This window comes from Pan paniscus, chromosome 14, assembly GCF_029289425.2.
Source record: "Pan paniscus chromosome 14, NHGRI_mPanPan1-v2.0_pri, whole genome shotgun sequence".
Taxonomy (NCBI): Eukaryota; Metazoa; Chordata; class Mammalia; order Primates; family Hominidae; genus Pan; species Pan paniscus.
In genome coordinates this window covers 33,052,712-33,073,957 of record NC_073263.2, presented here as the reverse complement: position 1 = coordinate 33,073,957, position 21,246 = coordinate 33,052,712, and the positions used below count along the sequence as shown (strand labels likewise).

The 21,246-nt window shown below is 37.1% G+C and overlaps 1 protein-coding gene across 1 annotated transcript in view; it reads left to right on the top strand.

The window, feature by feature from the left end:
* LOC117975691 (uncharacterized) overlaps positions 1-21,246 on the top strand; it is a 115,062-nt gene that overhangs the window by 39,691 nt on the left and 54,125 nt on the right. The gene's annotated exons all lie outside the window — the stretch shown is intronic.

Sequence of the window (21,246 nt, the reverse complement as noted above, 5' to 3'; positions counted from 1 at the left end):
CCTTCACTGCTTTCTGGGAGGAACTCCCTTTCCTATTGTCCTGCACAGCTATGCGTCAGATGGACACCAGGAAGTTCCTGTTCTAACAGCTAGAACATTTTAGTTCCTCCTTCCTGTGGGTGTGGGTTTGGGCGCTGAAAATTCTCCCTATGAGTTAGGCATTCTCTGGGCTGTTTGCTGAGCCTTGGCATTTCACTGGCAATGCCACAGCCTCTCCTGACAGATCTGTTGGCTGTTGCTCTGTTAATTTCTTGGATACTCCCTACAGTGGTAACAAATCCAGAGCTTTTGTGGAGTCATGGCCCATCGGCCTGGTTCCAAACCTCACTGATTCTCCCTCTTAGCAATCAGCCTTTATGCTCTACACCTCTCCCTAGCCATTTGGGTCTCACACTTGGAGGCAATGGGCTGAAATCACACAGATCCTCACCCCTCAGTGGTGGAATTCCTAGGGATGGCTTTTGGAGTAGAATTGTACCTGCTCTCTTTGAATGTACAGCAGCAAGTGTTTGGAACCCAGATCCCTGGTTGACCAGGATCCCAATCTCTTTTCCCGTTATGTTTCCTGCTTGTACTAAATTTAGCATGGGGCAGAGATTTACACATCCTAAAGGCCAATGGTTATCTGCTGTTGGCCATTTTGGAGTGCCTGGAGGAGGCAGAAAGGATGACTCTTAGCAAGGACCAAATCCCTTTTCCTCTTTCCTTCTGCAACTGCCAGATGAGGCTGAAGGTCGTTCCTTTCCTATATGGTCTTACTGAAGGCTAAAAGAAGTAGCCAACAACCTCCAAAATTCTGGCATCTTTTTCCTGATTCCATAAAACTTGATATTTACAGTCAAGTCATGCATTGCATAATGATGTTTTAGTCAACAACAGAGTGCATCTATGGTGGTGATCCCATAAGATTATAATAACATATTTTTACAGTACCTTTTCTATGATTAGATATGTTTACATACACAAATACTTAACCATTGTGTTACAGGTGCCTACAGTATTCAGTAAAATAGCATGCTGTACAGGTTAGTAGCCTAGGAGCAATAGGCTATATCATATAGCTTAGGTGTGTGGTAGGCTATACCATCTAGGTTTGTATAAGTAAACTCTAGAATGTCCCCACAATGACAAAATTGCCTAATGATGCATTACTCAGAATTTGTTCCTGCTGTTAAGCAACACATGACTGTATATGATTTGAGTTCTGATACACATTAAGCATCTTTCATCTGGCGGCTTTGCTGTCAACAGCATTTGCCTTTTTCCCTGGAAGGGGGAATCCTCCCTCTCACCTCAGCTTATCCAGTGTCACATTTTAAGAACTGTCATTTACAACACTCCACTTCCAGCTATCAAATACTGTATTGGTTAGGGTTCACTTCAGTGCAAATAATATAAATTCAGCTTATAAAAGTTTAAATAGAAGGAATTTCTTGGCTTCCCTGACTAGAAAGGCCAAAGATGCAATTGTCTTCAAGCATGTTGGTTACAGAGTTCAGTATTATCAGTATACATTTTTTTCCACTTGTCCCTACTATCTATGTTGGCTACTCTGTAATTGTTTTTCCACTTGTTAGCAAAGACAGCCACCAGCAGCTTCAGGCTGCATCCGCAGAGTTAGCAACACAACCAAAATTGTAAATACAAATATTCCTTTGTTGGCCTGTCTGGGCCACCTGACCAGTTTTTTAGGAATGTAGTACTATACTTAGCAAGTTCTGCAACACATGCCAGCTTCCCCTGGATCCAGAGAGTAGGATCAGCCACTTGCAGTGAGAATGGCAGAGGAGTGTTTTTCCTGAAGAAGATGCTAAATCAAAAAGCCTGTATTCCCTACCTTAGGCAAGTGACTTGAAAGTTGGGAGGCAGATACCTAAACACACTTTAGTCTTAGTTACATATTATCATGTACAATTGACCCTTGCACAACACGGGCTTGAACTGCACAGGTCCACTTACGTGTGGATTTTCCTCCACCTCTGCCACCCCTGAGACGGCAAGACCAACCCTCCTTTTCCTCCTCCTCCTCAGCTTACTCAACAAGAAGATGATGAGGATGAAGATTTTGTGATGATCTGCTTCCACTTAATCAATAATAAATATATTTTCTCTTCCATATGATTTTCTTAAAAAAAATTTCCCTAGCTTACTTTGTTGTGAGAATACAGTATATAATACATACAACATATAAAATATGTGCTTGTCAGCTATTTATGTTATTAGTAAGGAATGCAGTCAACAGTAGGCTGTGTTAACAGTTAAGTTTTCTTGGGGACTCACAAGTTATGCTTGGATTTTTGACAGTGTTGGGGGTCAGCACCCCTAACATCTGCCTTGTTCAAGGGTCATTTGTAATCATTGAACACACATTCTTTCTGTAGCACAGTGACTCTCATACACTTTGGCCTCAAGAGCCCTTTTAACCCTTAAAATGTATTAAGGACCCCAAAGAGCTACTGATTTTGTGAGTCCTTAATATAATGTTTACTTTATTAAACATTGAATCAGAAATTTTAGAATGTTTCATAATTTTATTTAAAATAACAATAATAACCCCAAAAAGTTAATGTAATTAGAATATTTTAGTGAAACATTACTATATTTTCAAAACCAAAAAATTATTGAGAAGAGTTTTACATGTAAAAAAAACCTGGTTGCTTCATTACTATTTTTTACACTTTTGCGAATTTCTGTAATATCTGACTTAATAGCAACTGAATTTTTATATCTGCTTCTGCTTTAGTTCATAACTATGTTGTTTGTTTTGGGTGAAAGAGAATCTGGCATTATAGTTATGTAGTTGGAAAAAGGAGAAGTATTTTATTTTATTTATGAGACAGTCTCATTCTGTTGCCCAGGCTGGAGTACAGTGACAGGATCATGGCCTTCTGCAGCCTTGACCTCCCAAGCTCAAGCGATCCTCTCACCTGAGCCTCCTAAGTAGCTGAGACTACAGGCACATACCACCACACCTGGCTAATTTGTAGAGACAGGGTTTCACTATGTTGCACAGGCAGGTCTCAAACTCCTGGGTTCAAGGGATCCTCCCACCTTGGCCTCTCAAACTGCTAGAATTACAGGTGAGAGCCACCACACCTGGGCAAGAAGTATTTTAATTGCCTTTTTAGATAATTGTATGTATTCTTTTATACTATACCAAAACTCAACAAGTGGTAATTTCTGCGTATGTAGAATCTGAACCCACACAAATGAGCTTTTCATATCTTTTTACATTAAAATCCATTGGTCAAATTTGCCCTTCGAATGTATCTTTTACCTATGAATGATATTGTATCAGCATGCCTTGGTTGTTTGGAAAATATTGATACACTGAGTTATGCAGATCTTCCACTTGTGAGACACTTCCTTATATGACATCAAAAATATCACATCCATTTGGATCAACACCATTTTCAGAAAAGTCTCTAAGTCTTTGGAAGCTGTCAAGCTCACAGTGGTGAATACAAATTTTCTAAGCTTCTAATTTTCTCTTGAAGGCTGGAGTTATGTTGTTGACAAGAAAAATTGTCAGTGATAGGCTTACTTTATTAATTTTTGAGAAAATGTCTGCCAAACACCCACATCTGAATAAGTATAGTTTGTTAGTTGTTCATTCAAGGAAAAATGGTCCTTCACAAAAAAAGTACCTGATTCAGCTTGCAACTCAATCACACATGCTTTTCCTCAAGTATTTTCCTTGCAAAATGCAAGGAAAGTGCTTTAATGCTTCTTTCCTATGTTGTCACACAAATATTAAAAATATGTACTCAGGCATTGAGATTTAAGAAAACAAATTTTTACTGCTTCATCAATAACCTTTTTAAGTGAAACTTGCACTGTATTTTTCCCCGACAAGTGCATGTCACTGAAGAGTACAGTGACTATGGGTACAGTTGGGGGACACTGCTTTGACTTGTGCTATGACACCAACGGTTTTACCCAGCCTTGTTTTTGTACCATTAGTAAATATTTCAACATGGTGAAAAAGGCAAATGACATCTCAGTAGTATAAAGAAAATAATTTTGACCTTGCAAACCCCCAGAAAGGATCTCAGAGATGCCCAGGACTCTGCAGACCACACTTTGACAACTATAGCTATATCATGTAAGAACTGAAATAAATATATTTGGGGAGGACCCACCATAAAAGGACCCATGAGCATGAGGTGCTATTTTGGCTTGGCCACTGTTTTTTATCTGTCATTTTTGTCACTGTAACAATGTATGTCAAACTAGACTTCGAAATACTTTGTTCTAAATTTTCATGAAAGTTGGGGATAAAAAATTTAACAAAAGATGTAGTTAAATCAGAAGACATTGCTCTTCGGCAGATTTGTTTGCCAGACAAATTTGAAAATTGTCTTTTCTTTCAAAAGACGTTTTGTTGTTTAAGAATTATTTAAAAGGATAATATTAATGTTTTGGTATTATATTTTATATCTGTGCAAAACCATATATAATTTTTCTGGCTTATAATATTTAATGTCCTACTATATATAAAGATTCATTTTTGTGAAAAGACTTTTTAAAAAACATGAGTTAATTCTATATGAATTTTTAATTACTTATTGTATTATATACTGAATTATTTTTTAGTACTAGAGAAACCTGAGGATGGATTCCAGCCATACCAATTACCAACTAATGAATCTTCAATTTTTACCTCCCTTATCCTCAGTTTCCTTATTTGTAGAACATTTGGGACATTTTTCTAAGAATGGTGTAATGGTATAATAAATGTGAAACTTAGTGCTTTGCTGACCACATTGAGGACACTCAATAAATATTTATTTTCTTTCTGCCATCAACTTACTATTCCCAGTCTCTGCTTACAAGAGCAACAAGCACGGGGTTGTAAACTCACGGAGTTAGGACAGGGAGTGTTGGGCTCCTTTATTCAGTTCTCACTGAACACCCAAGCTGCTATGAGTTGTACTTGGGAAGCAGGCTTTCTTTCAGGCAGAATAATATGCAGGCTGTAGCTGAAGGACTTCTCTGCAGAAGTAAGACCTTTCTAGCAATGTCTCAAATAGAGCAACTATTGCTGCCATCTTCGTGGTGTAATTTATTTTTTATAAGAAGATATGAGGCAGTGCACAGTGGCTCAGGCGTATAATCCCTGCACATTGGCAGGCCAAGGCAGGTGGTATTCTTTTTATTTTTTATTTATTTTTTGTTATACTTTAAGTTCTAGGGTACATGTGCACAACGTGCCAGGTTTGTTACATATGTATACATGTGCCATGTTGGTGTGCTGCACCCATCAACTCGTCATTTACGTTAGGTATATCTCCTAATGTTATCCCTCCCCCCTCCCCCCACCCCATGACAGGCCCCAGTGTGTGATGTTCCCCACCCTGTGTCCAAGTATTCTCATTGTTCAATTCTCACCTATGAGTGAGAACATGCGGTCTTTGATTTTCTGGCCTTGCGATAGTTTGCTCAGAATGATGGTTTCCAGTTTCATCCGTGTCCCTACAAAGGACATGAACTCATCCTTTTTAATGGGTGCATAGTTTTCCATGGTGTATATGTGCCATATTTTCTTAATCCAGTCAATCATTGATGAACATTTGGGTTGGTTCCAAGTCTTTGCTATTGTGACTAGTGCCGCAATAAACATATGTGTGCATGTGTCTTTATAGCAGCATGATTTATAATCCTTTGGGTATATACCTGGTAATGAGATGGCTGGGTCAAATGTTATTTCTAGTTCTAGATCCTTGAGGAATCACCACACTGTCTTCCATAATGGTTGAACTAGTTTACAGTCCCACCAACAGTGTAAAAGTGTTCCTATTTCTCCATATCCTCTCCAGCACCCATTGTTTCCAGACTTTTTAATGATCGCCATTCTAACTGGTATGAGATGGTATCTCATTGTGGTTTTGATTTGCATTTCTGTGATGACCAGTGATGATGAGCATTTTTTCATGTGTCTGTTGGCTGCATAAATGTCTTCTTTTGAGAAGAGTCTGTTCATATACTTTGCCCACTTTTTGATGGGATTGTTTGATTTTTTTCTTGTAAATTTGTTTAAGTTCTTTGTAGATTCTGGATATTAGCCCTTTGTCAGATGGGTAGATTGTGAAAATTTTCTCCCATTCTGTAGGTTACCTGTTCACTCTGATGGAAGTAAAGCACTCCTCAGCAAATATAAAAGAACAGAAATTATAACAAACCGTCTCTCAGACCACAGGGCAATCAAATTAAAACTCAGGATTAAGAAACTCACTTAAAACCGCTCAACTACATGGAAACTGAACAACCTGCTCCTGAATGACTACTGGGTACATAACGAAATGAAGGCAGAAATAAAGATGTTCTTTGAAACCAATGAGAACAAAGACATAACATACCAGAATCTCTGGTACACATTTAAAGCAGTGTGTAGAGGGCAATTTATAGCACTAAATGCCCACAAGAGAAAGCAGGAAAGATCTAAAATTGACACCCTAACATCACAATTAAAAGAACTAGAGAAGCAAGAGTAAACACATTCAAAAGCTAGCAGAAGGCAAGAAATAACTAAGATCAGAACAGAAATGAAGGAGACAGAGACACAAAAAATCCTTCAAAAAATCAATGAATCCAGGAGCTGTTTTTTTGAAAAGATCAACAAAATTGATAGACTGCTAGCAAGACTAATAAAGAAGAAAAGAGAGAAGAATCAAATAGATGCAATAAAAAATGATAAAGGGGATATCACCACTGATCCCACAGAAATACAAACTACCATCAGAGAATACTATAAACACCTCTACATAAATAAACTAGAAAATCTAGAAGAAATGGATAAATTCCTGGACACATACACCTTCCTAAGCCTAAACCAGGAAGAAGTTAAATCCCTGAATAGACCAATAACAGGTTCTGAAATTGAGGCAATAATTAATAGCCTACCAATCAAAAAAAGTCAAGACCAGACGGATTCATAGCCGAATTCTACCAGAGGTACAAAGAGGAGCTGTTACCATTCCTTCTGAAACTATTCCAATCAATAGAAAAAGAGGGAATCCTCCCTAACTCATTTTATGAGGCCAGCATCATCCTGATACCAACGCCTGGCAGAGACACAACAAAAAAAGAGAATTTTAGACAAATATCCCTGATGAACATCGAAGCAAAAATCCTCAATAAAATACTGGCAAACCGAATCTAGCAGCACATCAAAAAGCTTATCCACCATGATCAAGTTGGCTTCATCACTGGGATGCAAGGCTGGTTCAACATATGCAAATCAATAAACGTAATCCATCATATAAACAGAACCAAAGACAAAAACCACATGATTATCTCAATAGATGCAGAAAAGGCGTTGGACAAAATTCAACAGCCCTTCATGCTAAAAACTCTCAACAAACTAGGTATTGATGGGACGTATCTCAAAATAATAAGAGCTATTTATGACAAATCCACAGCCAATATCATACTGAATGGGCAAAAACTGGAAGCATTCCCTTTGAAAACTGGCACAAGACAGGGATGCCCTCTCTCACCACTCCTATTCAACATAGTGTTGTAAGTTCTGGCCAGGGCAATCAGGCAGAAGAAAGAAATAAATGGTATTCAATTAGGAAAAGAGGAAGTCAAATTGTTCCTGTTTGCAGCTGACATGATTGTATATTTAGAAAACCCCATCGTCTCAGCCCAAAATCTCCTTAAGCTGATAAGCAACTTCAGCAAAGTCTCAAGATACAAAATCAATATGCAAAAATCACAAGCATTCCTGTACACCAATAAAAGACAAAAAGAGAGCCAAACCAGGAGTTAACTCCCATTCACAATTGCTTCAAAGAGAATAAAATACCTAGGAATCCAACTTATAAGGGATGTGAAGAACCACTGCTCAACAAAATAAAAGAGGACACAAACAAATGGGAGAACATTCCATGCTCATGGATAGGAAGAATCAATATCGTGAAAATGGTCATACTGCCCAAGGTAATAATTTGTAGATTCAATGCCATCCGCATCAAGCTACCAATGACTTTCTTCACAGAATTGGAAACAACTACTTTAAAGATCATACGGAACCAAAAAAAAGAGCCTGCATTGCCATGACAATCCTAAGCCAAAAGAACAAAGCTGGAAGCATCACACCACCTGACTTCAAACTATACTACAAGGCTACAGTAACCAAAACAGCATGGTACCAAAACAGAGATACAGACCAATGGAACAGAACAGAGCCCTCAGAAATAATACCACACATCTACAACCATTGATCTTTGACAAATCTGACAAAAACAAGAAATGAGAAAAAGATTCCCTATTTAATAAATGATGCTGGGAAAGCTGACTAGCCATATGCAGAAAGCTAAAACTGGATCCCTTCCTTACACCTTACACAAAAATTAATTCAAGATAGATTAAAGACTCAAATGTTAGACCTGAAACCATAAAAACCCTAGAAGAAAACCTAGGCAATACCATTAAGGACATAGGCATGGGCAAGGATTTCATGACTAAAACACCAAAAGAAAAGGCAATAAAAGCCAAAATAGACAAATGGGATCTAATTAAACTAAAGAGCTTCTGCACGGCAAAAGAAACTACCATCAGAGTGAATAGGGAGGCCAAGGCAGGTGGTTCTCTTGAGGCCAGGAGTTCAAGACCAGCCTGGCCAAAATGGTGAATTTTTATTTTTATAGAAAAATACAAAAGCTAGTCTGGTGTGGCAGTGGGTGCCTGTAATCCCAGCTACTCAGGAGGTTGAGGCAGGAGAATTGCTTGAACCCAGGAGACAGAGTGACCTGAGATCGTGCCACTGCACTCCAGCCTGAGCAACAGAACAAAACGCTGTCTCAAAAAAAAAAAAAAAAAAAAGGAGAGAGAGAAGAGGAAAGAAAGGTGATGTGGCAGGGTTTTTTGTTATTTTTTTAGGTTTTTTTTTTTTAAGACCATAAATATTTTTCCAATAGTTATACTGTTTTTCCTTAAAAAGCAAGCATTTTATAATTATTATATGCATACTGAAGCATTATTTGAGAATCCTTAATACAAGTTGGTTATCTCCGTTGTTTAAATTGAAAAACAGTAAGAGAATCAATGTCCCCATATCATGAGGAGTTAGAAACTGGAGTTATGGTTAGAATTTTCTATCTCACTGCTTTACTTCATTAGTGATGCTGCCCTCATGATAGAATTCCTGCTGTAGTTGGTTCTACTTTAATAATACTTGGCAGCTCTTGATTCCTTTTGCTGCTAAATATATAAACAAAATGTTAGAAGTCATCACAGTCTGAGGCGGAAAGGATTTCATCAAGCACTCAATTGATTGTGTCTGAAGAAATAACAACCCAAAGAGCACCCGAAATGGATTTATTTAGCAGCAAGAAAAATTTTTCATTGAACATCTTTAATACATTCTGTTCAGGTGCATTAAGGCTGATTACTAAAAAAGAACATAGTGAAATGATATGAGACAGGCACCAAATGACATAGGAAAACTTTTATAAGTATAATGATACAGAACTGTAGGAAATTGTCAATCTCATTTTCCTTCTCTGCTGGTTTTCTAATCCTTAGCATTATTTCAACTATGTTTTTAAAAATTGCACAATTAATTTTAGAAGTCAAATAATGTAAGTTAGAATCAACCAATAATTTCATTTGAAAAGATGGCTGGCCAGGATTTCAGCAGGCCTAGGTTCTAGTCCTTACTTTCACTCTAAATTTTTCTCAATCCATTGTTATGGACTGAGTGTTCGTGTCCCTCCTTCCCAAATTTATATGTTGAAGCTCCAACCCACAATGTGATGGTATTTGGAGGTGGGGCTTTTGGGAGGTAATTAAGGTAGAGTCTTGAGGGTAGGACTTTCATGATAGGATTAGTATTTTTGTAAGAAGAGGAAGCGTGGCCAGGCACAGTGGCCTGTAATCCCAGCAGTTTGGGAGGCCAAGGTGGGAGGATTGCTTTAGGCCAGGAGTTCAAGACCAGCCTAGGCAGCACAGCGAACAACAACAACAAAAAATTTGCCGGGCACAGCAGCAGGTGCCTATAGTCCCAGCTACTTGGGAGGCTGAGGCTGGAGTATTGCTTCAGCCCAGAAGTTTGAGGCTGCAGTGAGCTATGATTGTGCTACTGCACTGTAGCCTGGGGAATAGAGTAAGACCTTGTCTCTAAAAAAAAAAAAAAGAAAGAAAGAAAGAAGAAGAAGAAGAGGGAGAGGGAGAGGGAGAAGGAGAGGAAGAGGAAGAGGAAGAGGAAGAAGAGGAAGAGGAAGAAGAGGACGAGGAAGAAGAAGAAGGAGAAGAAGAAGAAGAAGAAGAAGAAGAAGAACAAGAAGAAGAAGAAGAAGAAGAAGAAGAAGAAGAAGAAGAAGAAGAAGAAGAAGAAGAAGAAGAAGAAGAAGAAGAAGAAGAAGAAGAAAGAAAGAAAGAAAGAAAGAAAGAAAGAAAGAAGAAGAAAGAAGAAGAAGGAGAAAAGACTGCAGCCTGGAGCTCCTTTTCTCTCTGCCATGTGAGAATATAGCAACAAAGTGGCCATCTGCAACCCAAGGAGAGCTTTCACCAGAGGCCAACCACATTGGCACCTTGATGTTGGACTTCTAGCCTCTGAAACTATAAGAAATAAATTTATGTTATTTAACCAACCAGTCTTTGGTATTTTGTCATGGCAGCTTAAGTTGACTAATATTCTTGTTCAACCCACTCAACTTTTTTCAACCTCAGTTTTGTCATTTATAAACATAAGATTATCAGATTAAATAATTTCTGAGGCTCACTCTGTGCTAAAATTTGTTTTTCTTTTTGTTTTTGTTTGTTTGTTTGTTTTTTGAGACAGAGTCTTACTCTGCTGCCCAGGCTGGAGTGCAATGGCATGATCTTGGCTCACTGCTGCTTCTCCCTCCTGGGTTCAAGTGATTCTCCTGCCTCAGCCACCCGAGTAGCTGGGATTACAGGCATGTGCCACCACACCTGTCTAATTTTTGTATTTTTAGTAGAGACGGGGTTTCACCATATTGGCCAGGCTGGTCTTGAACTTTTGACCTCAGGTGATCTGCCTGCCTCGGCCTCCGAAAGTGCTGCAGTGTACTTAAAATAGTTTTGTTGTGGTAGGAAGAATTTGAGACTATTTCAAGATTCCTCTCTCAATATTTCTGAAGCATTGCATATGCAAATATGCAATATTGAAAATATGAAGGAGATACAATGTATGCCTTCTTTACTATTTTATAACTTGGATCATAGCTGAATGTACTGTTTACTTTTGATTCATTATTATCTTTCTCTATACCATTTTAGCATTTTTTATTTAATACAAGAAATATTTGTGTCTCATCTTGCAAAGATGTTATTTTAAATTGTCATTTAATATGTATAATTTGGACCCATTTAATAATAGAAAGCATTTAAACTCATTCAATCTCATTGATTATCTTTTCTACCCAAAGCTAATCTTATGTTTCTTTCATTATATTAATAGAGGTCCTATTACCTTATCTCTTGCCTATTACAAAAATGCAAATATTTTAAAAAGTCGAATTCATGACCCACTGCAATATTCTGAAATAAAGAGGCTCTAACAATCCCTAATGTAAAGTCATTAGAGGAACTTGAATTTTGATCTATTTAACTCTCACTCATATCATTTCCATTAAAACCTTTTTCATCAACATTGGGATAACACTTTGACCCAGAGTGTGCACTTAGCAGAGGAGAATTCCAAGTTCTTATAATTGAAGGTTATCAGTTGTCATGCTGTGCTTCTAACTATTTCATATTGACTTAAGACTCAAGACTAATTGTATTATTTTTCTCTGTTTGCAAAGAACTAGATGCTTTTAAAACTTCAATTTAGACACATGGAAGTATCAGTAGCTTCTAGTTTGTCTCTTTGAAATCAGTTCTTGGTATGACAGCTCTTTTTTATTAGCCACTATTGTAATGTCTTAGATTATGTTATGCTAGTAAAAAGTTGGTTGTTATTGATGCACATGGTGAAGGAACTTATTTCGTATTACAGAGTTTTGCATGTCTGTATTTATCAATTCCCTTGATACTAAAGTAACATAGTAGAACCACAAAAGTAATTACGTTATTTACTAAATCATTATCATTTCAGAGTTGCAAGGGTTGTATATGCCAGGACACTCTCACACGTTCAACTCCACCTTCACCAAACCTGATACTCTCCACAATGAGTAGGGATCACTAGACCTATGAGAAGACACAATAGTACTTGGCACTTGGTGGATGTTGAAACTACAGTAATAGCTCTAGACAGACAGGGAAAGACTAATAGTGATTTTTAAAGCAGATAGTAGCTAGAATAAACAAATCAGCTAATTTGGCCACCAAATGAACTTGACAGGTTTGTATATTGAAGAGGAGAGAGAAATAAGTAGAGCAGTGTCAAGATAACTAGGAGGAGTGACTTCGTGATTTAGCTGTGATTTAGAACTAAAGGCTCATACTACCACCTGTTTACTAAATATTTTTATGATCTTGGAAAACCTTTCTCACTTCTTTATCAAGATAGAGACTTCCCAAGGTTGACATAATCATAGCTTCAACTCTGTTTGCTGATAGAGGAAATGAAATTTCAGGCTGAGAACAGCCTTATACACAGTCCTTTAGATGACTAATATTACTCAGAGAACAAAATAAACATTCAGTCTTCATGGAAAAGAAGTAGACTGTGTATTTTTGGTTACATCTTAATATTTAGCACATAACGTCAACAACATACATTTGCACATGGAGGAGCACAGCAGATCATTTTTTTCAGGATGGTAATTAGATTAATGATTTGGGAAACTTAAAGGTCTTGGGATGTGATGGGACTCATTCTGAGGTCGTGCTAATTAAGCTAAGCCTGTCTTTTATTCTTCTCAAAATTTGGGAGGATACCCAAGGTCTATTTTCGTTGCCATAAAGAATAACCACAAAGCTGTGAAAATAAGACAAAACAGAGTTCTCTTACAAAATTATCTGTTTGTTATATACTTGAGGTTCAGTTGAGAAAAACGGTACTTGTAGGATCATTGCAACAAAACAGAGAGCAGCTTATCACATAGCCAAAATTTATCCAGAAATGAAACTATATAAAGATTTTCAAAACTCAAGGATCTAATAGAATTTGAAAATTTATCATTTGATGTTGAGACAAAATGGCATACATTTCTTCTTTGTTTAAAAAAACAGCAATGAATATGTATAAACTGTATCATCACTATCATAATCATCATCATGAAATTTAAAAGTACTCTTCTGTATGTGTCCCTGTTCCAGTGTTATAGAAAAAGAGTTAAACATGGAAGCCATTTGGATGCTTGATACTTAAAAATATACTATATGTGCCTATGCATACAGGTGATTCAGAGGAATTGATATTACACAAATGTCTGACCTAAACAAATTTTTATAACATGTATAAGAAGAGAAATTGCGTAATCAAGTGGGATGATAAGTTAGGGAGAGAACTGTATATTAAAAATGATACCATGAGGAAGTTTTTACCATGAGGATATTATGGAAACTGACCAATTATTCTAAATAAATTAATAATAGTAATAGTAACAATAATAATGAGGCAGTGTTAGCTGCAAATGTATTTGCTATTGTAAATACACTTTATTTTTTAATAAAATAAACTGAGTTTATTTTTAATTTATAAAAGAATAAAGTTTATAATTCATATGTAAATTCTATAATGCATATGTAAATTATAAAATTTATACTATAAATTATATTATGTTTACATTAGAAATTATATAAGTATATTATAAATTATATTTAAATAAGTAGAAATTATAAAATCATAAATTAAAATGATTATAAATATATTATAAAAATAAAATTATTTAAATAATTATTTAGTTAATATAATTATATATTAACTATATATAACTATAATTATATTAACTATACATAATTATAATAATCATATATTAACTATATATAATTATAATAATTTATATTCACTATATTATAATAATTATATATTAACTATATATAATTAAATAATATAATTATATACAATAATATATAACTATATAATATAACATAATATAACTATATATAATTATATGTAATCATTATATAATTATATATTATATTATATATTATATAATTATAGTACATTCTAATTGTATAATATTAATTATGTAATAATAAAATGATTATAATACTTGTCTGAATAAAAAATAAATTATATTAAATGTGGAAAGATTATTAGCTCAAGATGAAAATTGATTTAAATCATCCATTATAAAAGAGGCATGGAAAACAGAGAGTAATACAAAACAATTCAAAACCATGCTCCTCTTCCTTCTTACTAGCTTTATTCAAAGAAAATATATACATGGCAAGTATTTGGCAAATATTTCCATCCTGTTTAGAAGATTGGAAATCTGAGACACAAATATTTAAATATTTTACTCAAGACTAATAAGAAAGTAAGTGATCCACATGAAGAAAGTGTTCAAGCTTTCCTGTCCTTTAACTTTAGTTCATGCTGCCCCTTGTAAATGTTTATCATTTATCTTCAAGGCTTTCTCGAATAGTACCATGTATAGAGGAGCTCATATTATTTGATAAGTTAGCATTTTCTTAACAAGTCTCTAATGTAAAAGACAAGTTCAAAATTCCACATTTCCACTGAACTGTCCACTTAAAATGGTTAAGATGATAATTGGCTTAAGTGATGTCTAAGAAAACCTTATGTGGTAGAGTTCTGAATAGTTTTTTAATTGACAGGTACAATCACAAGAATGGATGAAATTGGGAAGTAAATTGGTTTCTGATATTATTCTCATGTGTTGCGTATTTTCTGAAGTATTTTTATGGTGTACATGTAGGAGCTAGAAGTATCTGGCATTACTACACTTGACAGACAAGCTCACAGTGAGGCCCAGAGCTAGCGGAAGTGTAGGCAGGAAATGGAGTCACTGAGTCATGTCATGGGAATGCATGGTTAGTGAGCATTGATAACATTCAGACAGACCGCACTGTTGATTTTGGAAGACTTGTCGTGGGAACCCTAAGTAGAGTCTTTTGGGGGCGCATTTGTTTTTATGTTTTCTACTGTGTGTAAGTGGTCTGGACTAGTTATTTCTTTTTTTGGTGCAGCAGCAAAGAAAACCGTGACATTGTGACCTCTATAGAGTGTATCATATAATCTCTCTGTTTGGCAATTGTCCTAAGTGGCCAACTGGTCATTCTCATTGTGCTAGCTATAGTGAAATAAAAAAAAAAGTACTGCTTTTTTGGTCAAAAAGCTATTTTCCTGAAGCCTCCATCCAGTTGCATCTGGACTATAATCTTAACAGTCAATCCTGTTGACCACTGTTCTATCTTCAGCAATCTTCTCACTGGTAGTAGACAACGACCAAATGCAGTGTGTCAAAAATAAGCCGGGAAAGCCCATGCAGAAAGGTGGGGGAGGTAGAGCAGGAGAGCCTTAAACTCTGATTGTTCTGATTATAATTCCTTTTCACGCCCATTTCGTCTTGCAAGTGGTGGTTTATTCATTCGAATCAACAAATATTTATGGGAAGCATGCTAAATGCAAGGTACTGCATTTAGGGGCTGAGGACACAATAATAAAATCACGGCTCTCCTGGAATTTAGACTAGTCAGGTGAGGAAACAATAAACAAAGTAAGTAAAATGTGTAGTGTGCTTATTAATGGCAATAAGTGCCCCGGGTGGGGGTGGAGTGGAAATAACATCAGAAAGGGGATACTGGGTGGCCGGAGTGAAGGTTTGCAGTTCTAAAGTGGTTGTTTGGTGAATGTTGCACTGAGAAGGTGGCATTCAAGTCAAATGGGAAGGAAGCATCTGCTCTGCTTCTACACTAGACCTGCAGTTCAGAAAGAATTGGAGTGCTTTCTGTCCCAGTTTTAAAGGAAACTTGGAAGTGAGCAGCTAACTCTGGGTAATCAGATATCTTGATGAACACAGGGTTCCCAAAGTGGTTTTGCCTTTTTGGGTTTACTACTCTGTCTGATGAGAAACCCGCACCAAGTCGTTTACGGTCTCATCAGAAAGGTCATTAACCTGGCACCAACCTGTGGATTTTTTTCATAGCTGTGTTCCACTCAGCCCTACCTTTGACCTTGGGTGCAGCCAACAACTGGCCACTTTCTGTGAATGTACAAGTTTAAGTGTGGGGCTGAAGAGTTAGAGGCTGAGTAAATCCTAGATTTGAATTTTCTTAACTTTAATATTTGTCTTCTTTTGGATATGCATGTTTTATACAGTTGATCCAGAAAATAGCTACTTTTTTAAAAACTAATAAACTTTAATTTTTAGAGCAATTTTATGTTTACAGAAAAATTAAGCAGAAAGTACAGCATTCCCAAATACTGCGCACCCCCACAGTTTTCTCTCTTATTAACATCTTTCTTTAGGTGTTAATGTTCTGTATTATTTATTACTTATTACTAATATTCCCTATTATTTAGATGTTAGTATGCCCTATTATCTGCATTTGCTATGATTGATGAATCAGTATGATACATTATTATGAAGTAAAGCCATTGTTTACATTAGTGTTCACTGTGTTGCATAGTTCTACCGGTTTGGACAAATGCATAAGCAGCTTTACTGATCACGTGAGATCACTTCTGTGTTCATTCTGGGACTTTGGAGGGGTTGGGATAGTTGAATGTGATAAATGAGGCCCCAGACAAGATCCCTGAATCTAAAGTAGGGGTTGTGTGAGTGTCTGAGCCTTGGTTCCACAAGGAGGCTCTGTTGTGATAATGGGTTTATGGTTCCTAAAATTCAGGTGATCATGGCAAACTTTTTAGCTGTTCCACCCCTAATCACACACAATGCTGATTCCCTCTGGAAAATTTAACCTGCTTGGAAGTCCGTACATCTCCCAGCACCACAGAACCTTGTTTGACAGAAGGAGGATACTTCAGAAAATCTATGCAGTAACAGATGCCTGTTCTTTTGTTGTGTCATATTTGAAGCAGTTGAATAGTCAAAAGTGCACTTAGCATTTGAGTGACTTTGGCAGTTTAACCTCCATGAAACTCAGCTTTCTCGTTAAAAAGAGACATAATTGTTACTGGAAAGGGGTCCTGATCCAGACCCCAAGAGAGAGTTCCTGGATCTCGCACAAGAAAGAATTCAGGGTGAGTCCAGAGAGTAAAGTGAAAGCAAGCTTATTAGGAAAGCGAAGAAATAAAAGAATGGCTAGTCCATAGACAGAGCAGCCCCAAGGGCTGCTGGTTGCCCATTTTTATGTTTATTTCCTGATTATATGCTAAACAAGGGGTGGATTATTCATACTTCCCCTTTTTAGATCATATAGAGTCACTTCCTGACGTTGTCATGGCATCTGTAAAATGTCATGGCCCTGATGGGAGTGTAGCAGTGAGGATGACCAGAGATGACTCTTATTGCCATCTTGGTTTTGGTAGGTTTTGTTTGGCTTCTTTACTGCAACCTGTTTTATCAGGAAAGTCTTTATGACCTATATCTTGTGCTGACTTCCTATCTCATTCTGTGACTTAGAATGCCTTAACCATCTGGGAATTCAACCCAGTAGGTTTCAACCTCATTTTATCCAGCCCCTATTCAAGATGGAGTTGCTCTGGTTCACATGCCTCTGACATAATACTTAACTCAGAATCAATGAAATAAGCTCTGCGAAGTACCTAGATCTAGTAGACATTCAGTAAATGATAACTGTATTATTACAATATCTGTCAGGCCTCTGAGCCCAAGCTAAGCCATCATATCCCCTGTGACCTGCACATATACATCCAGATGGCCTGAAGTAACTGAAGAATCACAAAGGAAGTGAAAATGGCCTGTTCCTGCCTTAACTGATGACATTACCTTGTGAAATTCCTTCTCCTGCCTCATCCTGGCTCAAAAGCTCCCTTACTGATCACCTTGTGACCCCCACCCCTGCCCGCCAAAGAACAACCCCCTTTGACTAATTTTCCTTTACCTACCCAAATCCTATAAAATGGCCCCACCCCTGTCTCCCTTCCTGACTCTCTTTTCGGACTCAGCCCGCCTGCACCAGGTGATTGAAAAGCTTTATTGCTCACATAAAGCCTGTTTGATGGTCTCTTCACATGGACGTGAGTGAAAACATTCAATTGTCATCATTTCACTACCAGAGGTTCTTGCATTTAGGTTCCTCAGAAGAATCCTCTGGGACAATAGGTTTCAAACCTTATTCCTCAGAACTCTACAGCTCCTCATCACATTGTGTGAGGTTTAATGGAGAAACAGATTAGGCTGGACTCTAGATTTCCATTTTATTATTTATCTCTAAGGTTGTAATGTGCAAATAAAGTTTATAAACCATTTTTTTATGAGAAGTGGTTTTAGACAGCGATCCTTGATTGTATTTTATAAAGTCTACAACAGAGTGAGGCTAAGTTCTTGTACTTTCTTTTCAACCCCCAAGATCTCACAGATCACTGATGAAATGTACCATATAGGCTTTTAGGAATTTTTGCTAAATCCTTTCATTGGATTTTAAAAAGAAAAAAACAAAGAAATGAACAAAACAATAATCTTGAAATTTTCCAGATTAGAACATGTTCTCTCCTAATACATGATTTGGGATTTCTTTTCTTAAGGGACTGCTCTGATCTTAGATGATCAAATCATCAATGTTTTCAATTTTATATTAATGTCTCCTAAGCTAACTCAGCCCTCACATTCATTTATTCAAAAATATTTGTTGAGTGTCTACTGTGGTGCCACGTACCAGAAATACCATGGAGAAATGTTTTCCGTTTTATACCTGGCATTTTTCCAAGGTCTGTTATCCTTTCAGCAGTTCAGTTCAGCACAGAACTTGCATTTTAATTTTCATTACAAACAGCCTGCCCATCTACCACTGGCACATTCTCTAGCATGTCATAAGCAGGTCACATGGCCACATAGTATTGAAACGGGAGACTTCCCTGATTCCCTTTACAGGATATGAGACAGGGGTATGGCTCCCTTGTTCGGTTGCCCACTGCTCAGACCCCTTGTGAGAGGAGGAGCATGCAGATGGGCAGGTGCAGAGGCCAGGGCGAGCACTTTGGGCTCTGGCCCCATGGTAATGTCTAATGGTGGGTGCCTGCAACCTCAGTGTTACAAAGCTCTTTCAGCTTGGCCACCCGCAGACGGCTTGAGTGTTAATCAGCTCAATGGACCCTCTGCCTTTTCGCAAGGGCAGAGGGCCAGTGTGACAGCTTCCTGTATCCCGAGCTCTTGTCCAGTGTCCCGGAAAAATTGGGTCACACACGGACTGGAAGGATGAATGTGAGGTTTTATTGAGTGGTAGAGGTGGCTTTCAGTGTGCTGGATGGGAAGCTGGAAGGGCGGGGGCTGGGGGATGGAGTGGGAAGGTATCTTCCCCTGGAGTTGGGCCACCCAGCGGCCGGAGGCAAAACTCCTCTTGCACCACCCCCAGCCAAACTCCTCTCAGCATCCAGATGCCCCTACTCTTCTTTCTCTCTGCCGCGTTGTTCCACTGTCTGTCTGCTTGCCTCCTGTGTCCTCACCTGCTGGTCTGCTCTGGAGGTTGGGATTTGGGGTTTATGTGGGTGCAGGATAGGGGATGTGGCGGACCAAAGAGGAGCGCGAAAACAGGAATATTTGTTCTCATTTAGGGCCATGAGTATCCAGGCTTGAGGGTGGGGCCTTTGCCGGGGAACTGCCTTCTTCTACCCAGTATTTCCCTGTCTCCTGTCCATATCAGTATAGTACATACCTACTAGCATCCTTCAATTTGCTATTTCAAATTAATTCCCCAGCGCAAAATAAGCATGTGGAATTCCTTAAAACACATAAAAAAACAAATTTTTGAAATCAGGTTGTAAACTATTGTCATTAATTCCATTTATAATTGTATCAGATAAAATTCTGTTAGTGGTTATTTAAACTTATGTGAAAGTTTAAAAAAAATTTACTTAATGAGTAATATTATTACTTTATGTCACAACCATTGCTGGCTTAACATACAGTTCTTCCTTAAGCTCAACGTTATCGATCCATTTGATTTTTTTCCTTTCAGCAATGTTCCAATTTTGAAAATGATCTCAAAAATGATTTCTACCCCTTTTAGAAGAAGGAATACAATGGGTTACATTTCTGGTCTGGTAATTCTCTGAGAGTCTTCATGCAAATAATGAGAACTAGCAAAATGGGCAGAGATAAAGAAAGAAAACTTGAAGTGATTAGCCCCATGGTGCGTCGCTGTTTCTTGAGCTTTTCAAATGCAAGCCACCATTGTTCAGATTAATAAAATTAGCACATTCCATTTTGGCCGTAGAAGCTGGATAAGTAAATTACTTCATACTTTCAATTAAACTCCAATTTAAACACTTTGAAAAGAAAGTATAAAAGGAAATTTTAATAGGTACATTGTTTTCAGATGTCTATATCCTGTTTTTTATTAGTTGATTGGACTTGACCCACATAAAAGTAACATTTAATTTCTCTAAGTCATGTATTAGACATTGGTCAGAGAAAGAAAATGAAGAATAATATGATGGTTTCTTAGCTTTTATTATAACTAAGTAGAAAAATATCTGAATACTGGACCACTAAATTAATTTTTAACTTGGTTTACCAAGAGATAACTTAATAACACAAAAGGCTTTACTATAGTGAGTTGCCCTATGGAAGTTAAAAGAGAAGGCAGAAAACTATAAAGGCTATATGACTACATATAGATTATATAACTTGATGTTTATTTTCCTGAACTGAGACTTGATCTTTTTTTATTAGCAATTCTAATCAATTGATTAATCATTGACCAGAGGAAGAAAGCTAATAATAAAATATGCTGGTATGAACTAGTTTATTAATAGTGGGGGAAGAGATGTGAATACCTTAGAAAGATATTTAGAAGCTAGAATCATTTAGGCAGGGTGTGAAATTAGAAAGGGATGGAAGAATGAAGGGTGACTCCCAGCAGAGAGCACACTGCAGGAAGACCAAGTCCAGTCAGCAGGGTGTGTTCAACTTGAGTGTAATGAATCTGAGGGACTTGAGGGTTAACCCAGTGGAGATGATTGTTGGGGAATTAAATATGAGTCTGAAATTCAGGTAAAGAAAATGTGTTAATAAACATGACTTAAATGCTTTAAATGTGTTAACACAAAATCATATATGATCACAGCATAAAGAGGGATGAATTCTGTGAATATTAAAGAAGGCTACAGAGAGAAGTTGGTATTTGAACTTGAAAGATAGATAGGATTCCAGTAGTTGGAGAGAAGAAAGGATATTCCAGTTTAGGGCAATTTCATGTGCCAAGATTCAA